Genomic DNA, 10,889 nt, shown 5'->3' on the forward strand with positions numbered 1-10,889 from the left:
GATCAAAAGATCTGGAATTCTATTCAATTTATTTGAACCCCTTAGCTTCATAGTAATGGATAAGAAAACTTGCCTTGGGGTAGAGGGTACTGTTCATTGGTGGAGCACATGCTTAGCATGTACGAGGTCCTGGGTTCAAACCCCAGTACCTCATTTTAAAAAATCAAACAAATAAATACACCTAATTTCCCTCCTGAAAAAGTATTTTTTAATTCAAAAGTCAAAAAACACCTTGCAATTGACACAACATTGTAAACTTGACTATACATCAATTAAAAAAAAATCCTTGCCTTGCAAGAATATATCTGGATTACGGATGTTTGCAAATGTAAAATGCCTCGGGTACCACCTGCATAAAAAGTGGTGACTGTACAAATGTACTATCCCCCCTTTATGAGCTATTCTTCCTTTGGGGGAGTTATAACCTCTCAGAGCTAATTTTCTCAGTTTAAAAAATATAAAAATTACCTGGTTCTCAGTACTGCTGAAGAATCAGATAACCCTAAGAAAGCATCTGACCCACAGAATTTACTCAATAAATGTTTTTTGAATGAATGAATAAACAAGCAAAGTGAATGCTGCTCCCTGCCAAAGACCATCATAATGATACTTCCTGGAAATCCCAAGCCCACGTTCACCAGACTCTGCACTAACAATGTGGGTGACCTGGGCAGGCCTGTGTGCTTCTCTAAGCCCCAATTTAATCGTGGATAGAAATGAGGGCAATAACACAAACCTCAAATTGTTAGTGAGTCATTAATGAATTGTACCCCAATATTGCAAGATGGAACCATTAAGGAAAACTGGGCAAAGAGTCCATAGGCTCTCTCCATATTATCTCTTACTACCACATGGGAATCTACATTACATCTCAAAATAAAAAGTCTAATTTTTTAAAAAGGTTTTCGAGGTTAGGTGAGCTCACTGTCTCAAATAAGGAACACACAGTACAAATAGGACAATGCCCAGCCCATGAGATACACTCATTTAACATTCCCACTGAGCCCACTAGTCCCTCCAACTTCTAATGGTGTCCACTTCCAAGAGCCCATGTGACCATCCTTGTTCTAATTTTCTATTTGTAATTTTTTTCTTTTCATTAAATAGAAACACCCAATTCCATAGAATTCTTACCAGATATCATGATGGCAGCCCTTCAAAACCTGACCACAGAGATCATGATGGCAGCCCTTCTTGGTGAAACAATAAAATGAATAGCCATTTTCACAAGACCTCTGAGTAAATCTACTAGGGAACTTCATCCTGGACTGAGGAAGAGGACTGGGGAGGAGGGGGCATTCAGGGGCACAGAGAATCATGGGCCACCTGTCCCACGATGGACTTTAGACTCACCCTCCCCCTTCAGGAACTACTAAATACACACAGACAGAGTGCTATGGACAAGATTTTTTTTTTTTAAAACAAATCCCTGAATCTCTAGCAGGTCTTGTTTCTACCCATACACAAATGGCTTATGTGCATAATGTTTCACAAAAGCCTTAAAATATTATCACCCCAACTTGACACATCAAGAAACTGAGGTACAGTAGTTTATCACATTCTACAAGATTAGAGAGAGGCCACGTCAGACACCGTATTTAAATCCAAGCCCCTGCTCCAGTGCTCACACTAGAAAGTGTGACATACTGCCCCTTTCCTGCCCTCTCCCTGCAATCAATCTCTGAAGAGTCTTTTCTGTGTCACCTGGAATCACAATCACATTCATTTTCCACAAAGAGCTATGTCACTCCTTGGAGGACTTTTCAAAATCTAAAGGGTTGGTTTGAGAGGAGAGATTTGCATTTTCTGTTTCTCAAAGGAAACATGGCTTTAAAAGAAACTGAAAAGTAGTTATCTAGTCTAAGCCCTCATTGTGCAGAGAAAAAACCGGAGGCTCAGAAGAGATGAGGAAAGGGCCTTATTAACAAATATTGCCTCAGTGCAGCACCAAGCCAGACCTGGCACTTCTAGGGGAGGATCTGGAAGGCCCAGGAGAATGAGTGTTAGAAAAGAGAAAGAGAAGAAGCATACAAGGCCCCGTCTCTTCACCACCATAACATGAATTTCCACCAAATTACCCAGAATGGGTGCAGCCAATATTAAGTTTGTCAAAAGAGGTTATAGAATTCTCAACCATAGTGGAAATTCCAACATTTACTGTGCTTTTTTCCCAGTTCAAGCATCAATTCAGTGGGCACTCTGTACCAGGGACTACACGAGGCCTGGGGTTCTCCCAAATACAGATCTCTATTACCACGTGTGCAAACCACATTAAGGCCACCAGAAGAAAAGCGCCCACAGATAAGATGGAATTACTGAAACTGAAAGCAGCAAAAGAGCATATATTACTAGGAAAAACGGTGATCCTAGTAATGGACTCATGGACATAGAAAGCAAACTGTGTTTAGCAGGCAGGAAAGAGGGGATTAACAGATACAAATTAGTAAATATAAAATAAATGACAAGGACCTGCTACATAACACAGGGAACTATATTCAATTTCTTGTAGTGATTTATACTAAAAACAATCTAAAACATATATATATATACATATGCATATGTTTATAACTGAATCTCTGCTGTACACTTGAAACTAACATTGTAAATTGACTACACTTAAATAAAAACTAATTTTAAAAAATAAGTAAAAATAAATGCAATGCCATTAAGAAAAAATAAAAGAACTCTCTAATCCCCTTAACTGTAGGTGGTCGAGAAATCTAGCTGCAAACACCAAGTCCACTGGATCACTCCAGCACTGGCTGTCACTCTTTCTGACCATCAGAGAGTCACTTGCTTCACTGAGGTTACTTTTCTCTTCTGTGAAAGGCTACAGTTGCAACTAACGATGTATAGAATCTCATCATTCACAAGCCCAAAAAGTAGTGAGGACTTCACATGGGCCAGGCTCTGGTCAGATGAAAAGATAGGGTCCCAGATATATTGATGGGTAGAAGAAGTTTATGCCATAAAGGTATAAATTCTTCCTGTTTTGATAGACAGATTCATTTCAATTCTGGTTAGAATTCCTACCAGATTTTTCTTGGAATATAACAAGTTAATTTATGGTCAGGAATAGCCAAGAAATTTCTTTAGAACCACCACTTGGGAGGGGTGGATAGGTCATTCATTTCCACTGCTCTTTCTGAAGTGATGAAAACGTTCTGGAATAATAATGCATGCACCACTGTGAATATGCAAAAAGCTGCTGAATTGTTCCATTTAAATGGATGGAATTCATGGTGTGTGAACTATATCACAATAAAACTGTCCTATGAAAATTATTTCTTGACAATTATTTTTCAGTTTATACACTAGTCTGTCCCACAATTTAAGAAAAACAAAAAACCTAAACAAGCCAAACTATGCCAGGAGCACTTTAGGACTGCAATATCCCTGGGTCTCCAAGGCCTCTGGTGGTGCTGTTCCTGTTAACACACACTAGCTGGGCTGGGCTAGTTAGGGACTGTAACTATCTTTTGAAAATCGAGGATCACTCCTTTCACCCTGGGAGAGGGAAGGAAGGAGGATGTCACAGCCTCATGCCTTCAGCACATTTTTAACAGAACCAAGCCCTGCTTTCACCACTGCAATCCCTCTCACTATAAAAACACGTGACATCAACAAGCACCTCCATCATAACACCTGAAAGTGTTCAAGGTACTTACCTGCGGCAGAAACATGGAGGGGGGAGACAGAACCTCGCTTAGCAGTGACGCTCCCTTTTCCCAACTCCACCAGGAGAAGCTGGGCGTTAGAGCCGGAGGCTTTCAGCCCAGGTAGCAGCGCCCACGCCACAGATCTGGTCCTCAGGGAGCGGGAAAGGGAGAGCAGGGCAGCCCCGGGGTCGCGGGGCAGGGAAAGCGGGGAGGGGGACGCGGGCTGCAGCCTCGCTCGGAGGACAGCCCCAGCCCCAGTCCCAGGCGCCCGCCCCCGTCCGGGTCCGCAGATCCCGCCCGCCCGGGACACAGCCCGCCCAGGGACGGGGACGGGCCGACGGAAGAGGAGAGGAAGCCCGGGAGGAGAGGACTAGCGGGAGGGAGAGGGGAAGGGGACGCCAGCCGCGGACTGAGGGGATCCCGGCTGGGTGAGAGGTGGCAGGTGCACACCAGGCCCTGGACACTGTGGCCGGGGCGCCGGGGCAGGTGGCGCTGGCAGAGGGGTCTGGCCTGAGCAATTCATCTGAACACGGGCTGACTAGCGCCCTTGGGGTCTGTGACAGGCGGACCACCCTCCCGCAGCCGCCTGACCCCTTTCCTGGGAGCCCCCCACCTTGCACTTCCACAGTCAGAGGCCCCGGCCCCAGGCAGGAATCAAAGGCCTACCGGGCGACGTAGTTGAGAAGCCTTTGGGCCCGATCCCCGGCTCGGATATGGAGCTCCCAACCAGCGGACCACTTGGCACTGACTGCGCATGCGCAGGAGGGCCAGCGATCCTCTCTGGGTTCTGTGAGAGAAGGTGGGACAGCGAGGGAGGGAGAAGATGGGAGCGGGTGGAGAGGACGGGAAAATTGGAGGGATACAGATGGACAGGATGAGCAGAGAGAAGGAAGGGCTCTGGAGAAGGGAGGGTCTTAGCGGAGTTGGAGAAAAAAAGCTTTACCTCTGGGGCACCCCTAGGCGGCAGACCTGCCTCTGTACCCTTCTGTTACCCTTCAAGCCCCGCAGCTCAATTTTACCACCGTGATCCAACCCTCCGTCCGATGCTTCTGCAGAAACCCTAGGGAGATCACACCCGTTGCCCCCACGCGGAGCTGGGTTTTCTGTTGCTCTGAGAACCAAGCACCCGCAGGTGTTGTCGCTCAGAACTACCTTGGGAAGAGCACATATTCCCCTTTTACACGCTGGGAAACAGGCAGGCAGGATCTCTGCCTTAGCTCCACTGTCCCAGGTGTTGGGCTGGCGGGGAGCGGGATGGTACAAGATCAGAGCCCCAGACAGAGCAGACTGCCTGAGTGTTGGTGCATAGTCCCCATCCCTCCTGGGTAAACCATACCCACCCTAGTGGAAACATCAAGGGCTCACAGTAGTTCCCTGGGTGTGGGAGAGCTGTCCTCATGTGAAGGAAAAGTCCAGCTGGGCTAACAAGTTAAGTCACAAATCTAAGTGTGATAAGTGTCAGTTTACTGATCTAAATTCTGCTGGGCTATCTCGTAAATCTGAAGTTTAGTGTCAGTTTATTGGCCTAACAACCTAACTCGTAATTCCAAGCTCAACAAGTGTCAGTAATGTGATCTGTTACAAATTGATAAGCTCCAGTGTACTTATTCCTTGCTTTTTGTTCTTTGAGCCTTATTGGCTAATCCCCCCTTACTTGTAATTAAGCCTTTAAAACCTCATGTGCACGTCTTGGAGGTACTCAAAACTTCGGAGCCGAAGCCCCTCTGAGCCCACCGGCATAATAATTCTGAGTACTCCAACACTCCGATTGGTGCTTTTTTCTTGGCTGGCCTGTTTCCATAACACTCAGCTCCAGTGCCCAGCTTTCTAGGTAGATAGGAGTGTTACCAAGTCCAAATTCATTCTCCTCAGTGCAGGACAGGCCAATAAGTTGGGAGACCAGATGTTGGGGCATGGAATAGCAAGTTTCTGTAGACCTAGATGGCAAACTAATGTCCTGGAAAACCATCTCCCCAAGTCACAATTCAGGCTCCTTTCCTATGTGCTTGGTTAGTGCAAACTTCTTAGTGTAGGAATTCCTTCTTGTTAGAATCCTTTCTTCTTGCAGCTATCTGCGTGGGTCAGATCCCTGTAAACCTCCAACAAAAGAAACGTTATTTTCTATTCTGCAATTTGCTATCTTTTAATGAATGAAAAAGTGTTAAATATCCTTAAAGGTCAGAGCCTTCAGAATAGGGTCTCCTGTTTATTTCAGGCTCTAGGCAACATTGTTTTACAAGCAAGATGAAGCCTAGGTGACAGAGCACAGGGTTAAATTCAAAGGAACAAATCTAATATGGAGTCAGATTTGTTCTGTTATATTACCCGGCCAGAAGCCACTTGAGGATTTAAATCCCTTTAAGTTAAAAATAACTAAAATTTTAAAGGAATTTACATACATAGGTGGGAATGTGCAAAGCATTTCTGGAAAAGCACCCAAAGGATAGTAAACAGAGGCATCTCCAGAGAGGGCTGAAAGAACAGAGGATGAGGGAAAACTTCTTTCACTTGTGTATTTTTGTGCTCTGTTTGAGTTTTTTTTAAACCATTTCCTTGTATTTCTTTTTCAGATAAAAGAAATGTGTAATGGAGCAAAGGAGTAATTAGCTTAGCAAATACAGCAGCCATGGAATCACTAGTCATCACTTTTGATTTAAGCCAGAAAGCATTTTTTGACTCTCTCCAATGTGCTCTGTCCTGTTTTAAGACTTCTATTAATATTATTATTATTATTATTAATATTATTATTATTATTATTATTACTATTACTACAAGTACTACTACTATGACTATTACTATTATTACTATTATTTTATGAAATAATAACACGGTTTACCTCACCCCTGCCCATGGCTGGTGGAAAACCAACTGAGTTTTTCTTGAGTTGTTTTCCAAGGAGTAGAGATGAGTTTATAAACAGAACACATCTTCATGGCAAAACAGGCAGTGTGCATTACCAGCAGGCCAGACAGCAATGAAGGGTTTTCAATAGAGGCACCCAGAAGCTGAGAGAGAACGCCTCCAGGACACTACAAAAAGCTGCCCAAACTGCCATCTCCATGGTACTACTGAAATAGGAAAGAACAAATCTGACTCCATATTTGATCTGTTTCTTTGACTTTAACAAAGCCAAGTTAATATGCTCCGGTCTTTTGATGGGTTATGATGTCACAGAGAAAACGGACAGGTCAACAAGGAACCACTCTGCCGTGATCACGGAGCCGGGGAAAGGGACGGGCTGCAAGATGTATGAAGCAGCCACAACTGTGCCCGTGCTTCTAGGCAGGTATCCAAAATCGCCTCGACAAGGTGTCAAACATTTGTGCCCATGTCCTCATCAACAGACATGTATTAAAGACAAATGGAAACATATAAAAGGCCAATACCCTTGCTGGGTACACCGTCCAAAGAACAAATTCTCAGTTTGAGAACTGGCCATCTCGGTTCCATGGGATTCATTCTTGGAGAACCTTAAAAACCACTCTTCTGTCCTCAAGAATTGCTGCATATTTGTCCTATCTTTGGCTCAGGGATGCAGCACGTTCAAGTGAACTTTAATGTCTGCACAGATTTGACTGTCTTTTTCCAGGTTCACTTGTCCATTCCAAAGAGGCCTGAGCTAAGTCCATCCTCCGTAAGATCTATTCCCTCCAGTGACAGCTCATTGAGCCTGCAATTAAAAGCCAAGTGAACAAGACTGTCCTCAGCTAAAAAGTTCACCCATCTTTCACTGTTTCCTTAATCTCCTCTCCTGGCTAATTGCAACAGACTAACACCTCCCTCCACCAAGATACCCAACTATGTCATTTTTCTCCCCAAAGAGAAAATAAGGTCCATAAAAGAGGAGACAACTCCATAGTCACCTCTGAATTCTTAGCATATAGTAATGTCAATAAATACAACTCAGATTATTGTTAGTTTCCTTTAAAACCTTTCTGGTTATTTGAATGAGACCTTGGAAGAGAGGTGTTTGCTGTCCAGTATCTTGATCCACAAGACTCTGGAGGCCGTTTTCGGAACAGCTGTTCACTGATTCATTCAAAACACAACTTATCAATCAAGGAGTAGCTGTGCTTTTCTGCCAGGAGTTTGTGGTCACTCTCATGCCAGAACAGCTTTAAACTATATCCTTACTTTGGATTTGTTATTTTTCCCCTCTTCCAACAAAATTGACTTTTCTTACTTTCTTGTCTTGAGGAATTTTTTTTTCCTATTTCACCCTTTAGTAAACCAAGATACTCAGGATGGGCTTGGCCCATTATATGATCACCCATCCAACTCCTAGTGTGAGAGGTCTGGGGCTCACATCCTTCCCTCCTGTCAAGGCAACTGAAAATCAGTTCAGGAGCCAACCAGCACACCACGGCTTCTAACGCTCATGTATCTCTCAGAAACCCTGCTTTCCCGTTTGTCTTGGCTTCTGAGAATTTTCCCTCACTTTCTTGACAATGAGTTGTGCAGCTTGAAAGATGAGGAAGGAAGGTTTTATTTCTCAATCAGCATTTTAAGGAACTTGTGTAATGAAGGTTTTCAGGAGTTTCTAGTACCCTCCATTGCCGAGACAGAAAACACACTAGACATTTTCTAAATTTAGTTCTCATGTGCATTTTTTCTTTGCTTTTCTTTTCTTAACTGCTAACAGACATTTTTTAATTAAAAAAAAATAAGGCCCCCAAAAGAATAGAACACTGAAGGGGCAAACAAAATTAAAGGGCAAACACAGAAAAATGATAACTACTCTACAAAGTTAATATAATACATACACTATGTATCAGATCAGCAATTCTCAGTAACAGCTAATTGAAACATGACCATGAGGTAAAATTTCTCTCCTGTCAGGACATGGCCAACAGAAAATACAATTAAACCAACAAACTAATTTCCTAAGTCTGGCGAGGTACAGAAGTCTACAAGCTAAATGTGTCTTATTCTAGAAAAGAGGGAGTCTCACCAGCTCTTTTCTGTGGAGCCTGAGCCCACGGGAGGACGGTGAAGTGAGCTCTGTAAGTACCCAATTAGCAAAGTGAGTGATGAATAAATAGACGTGAGCTTTGATGACAGAGATAATACTACTATTCGTTTGTCCTTTAAAGTATGACTTCACGTTCAGTGATCAATACTTCGGTGTCCTTAGGAGTTGAGATTTTAGGAAAATGCACAACCTGGGCCCAGATCTCCTCTTTAAGCTCGTGACACTGCAGTTAGTTGTCTCAAAGGCAGCTCCAACTCCACATGCAAAGAGCTGACTTCACGGTGTTCCTCCCATAGCCGTCCTTACCAGGGCCCCTGGTCGGAGGGTAAGGTCTCCCTGCGTCTCCCAACTCAGGCCCATCACTCACAGATGTGAATGGACCCCTCCTTCAGGGACCAGATATCCTCAGACACCGAGTCCCACTACCCTCAACTGACCTACCAGATACTCACTGGCACTCACTCAGCACTGACCCTCTGCTGGAGATCACGCTGCACACTGCACAGTGTATCTCACTGGATCTCCACAATAGTCCTGGGAATTGGGTACATCACTGCTTCAATTGATTAGATAAATTGTTTCACTTCCTTGCGTGCGTCATTCAAACTGACACGGCTACTAAGCCACAAGCCTGGGCCTGAAAACCACTTGAAAATTGGACACTGCTACACCTCGCAGCCACCCTACTCTGACTCATCACATCATCTCCTGCCAAGCCTTCTAAATGTTTCCAAACATTCTAGAAGACAAATATGAACTATGAGAGCACCCCACTCTCCTACTTAAAATCTGTCAATGATGGTTCACTCCCCTTAGGAGAAAGCCCAACCAGGCCTGAGCACAGCCTAAGGCCCCAGCATCCGCTTTCCCTGCACGGCCGCGCCGCCTCACCCACCACGCAGCTCTACACGTGCCGTGTCTAGGACAGGGATGCTGACTCCGCACAACCCAGGGCTTGTCTCACTCGAACAATGATCACCTTCTTCAGTGTTCATCTTCTTCATTGCTGACTCTCACAAAAATGTTTTCTCATGATGAATCAATATCTTTTTCCTTACCACTGCCCATCATTAATAATGAGCTCCCCCCAAAAGAGAGAAGACCTAATTCTCAGTCTCCTTATCTGTAAAGTGAGAATAACAAGGAAATATGTGAGGTTTCAAGAGAAATAATATTCATGTGAGGCTGAGGGACAATTCCATCATACAGTAAGCATTCAATATGTGCTTACTTAATATTAATAAGAATATATTGCATTCTAGCAACCTTCAATCAATGTTTTATGACTTTGTCCAACAGACTACTGACAAACTGTTGGACGAACCACTTTGAGTAGATCAGCACAAGCATACTGGGAGAGGTAAGTGCTGACTCCAGTTACAGCTGCAGCCACCCAGCAGTACGGAGCGGGGGCAGTTTGCTCAAACTCTTACATGTTGCTTGAGCATTTAGTTCTCATTATAGAATAAAGACAGTTGTTCTTTAGTCAAAGCTCCTGAAACATAAATCTTCAAAGATTGATGCAAATTAGGTTTCAAGTACAACACTCTCACTAGAATTTATTTGAAAATTATAGTCTTAGCTACTCCGCACATCAAAAGGGCATAATCTTAATGTATCTGACTAAATACACTGAAAGGGTTGTTTAAAAGTAATTAAGAAGAAGCCATTCAGAATAAGCTCTCAGTATCATCTGCACAAAGACCCACCCAAGAGTCTCATTTCTCACTTCCACATAGGTGTTTTCAAGTAGCTTACCTTGGGTCTTGGTTTCTTATAACACGGGGCGGGGAATAGTTGTGGATAGATTTATGTAGCAAATATATACCTAGGGTATTTGCTGTGAAGGAATTCTAGAAATAAGAAGATTGATATATAGTACCACCCATAAGAAACTCAGCCTTTCCTTTAACAACAGCATTAAGAATAAAGTGAGAGATACATTTAACAAAAATTTACAAGATTTGTACATTGAACTTTTTGAAGTATCAACAAAATAAATTTTAAAAGATCTACATATATGGAAGACATTCCATTTTCATGGAATGATTGACAATATTATTAAAAATGTTAAGAATCCTCAAAGTGAACTATATATTCAGTGGAATCCCTATCAAAATTCCAGCTGACTTCTATGCAAAATTGAAAAACTGATCCCAAAATTCACATGGACGTGCAAGGGGCCCAGGACAGCAAAAACAACCTTGAAAAAGAAGAGTAAAGTTGGAGGACTCACTTTAAAGTGTACTAAAATGCTA

The sequence above is a fragment of the Vicugna pacos genome, unplaced genomic scaffold (assembly GCF_048564905.1).
Source record: "Vicugna pacos unplaced genomic scaffold, VicPac4 scaffold_132, whole genome shotgun sequence".
Taxonomy (NCBI): domain Eukaryota; kingdom Metazoa; phylum Chordata; class Mammalia; order Artiodactyla; family Camelidae; genus Vicugna; species Vicugna pacos.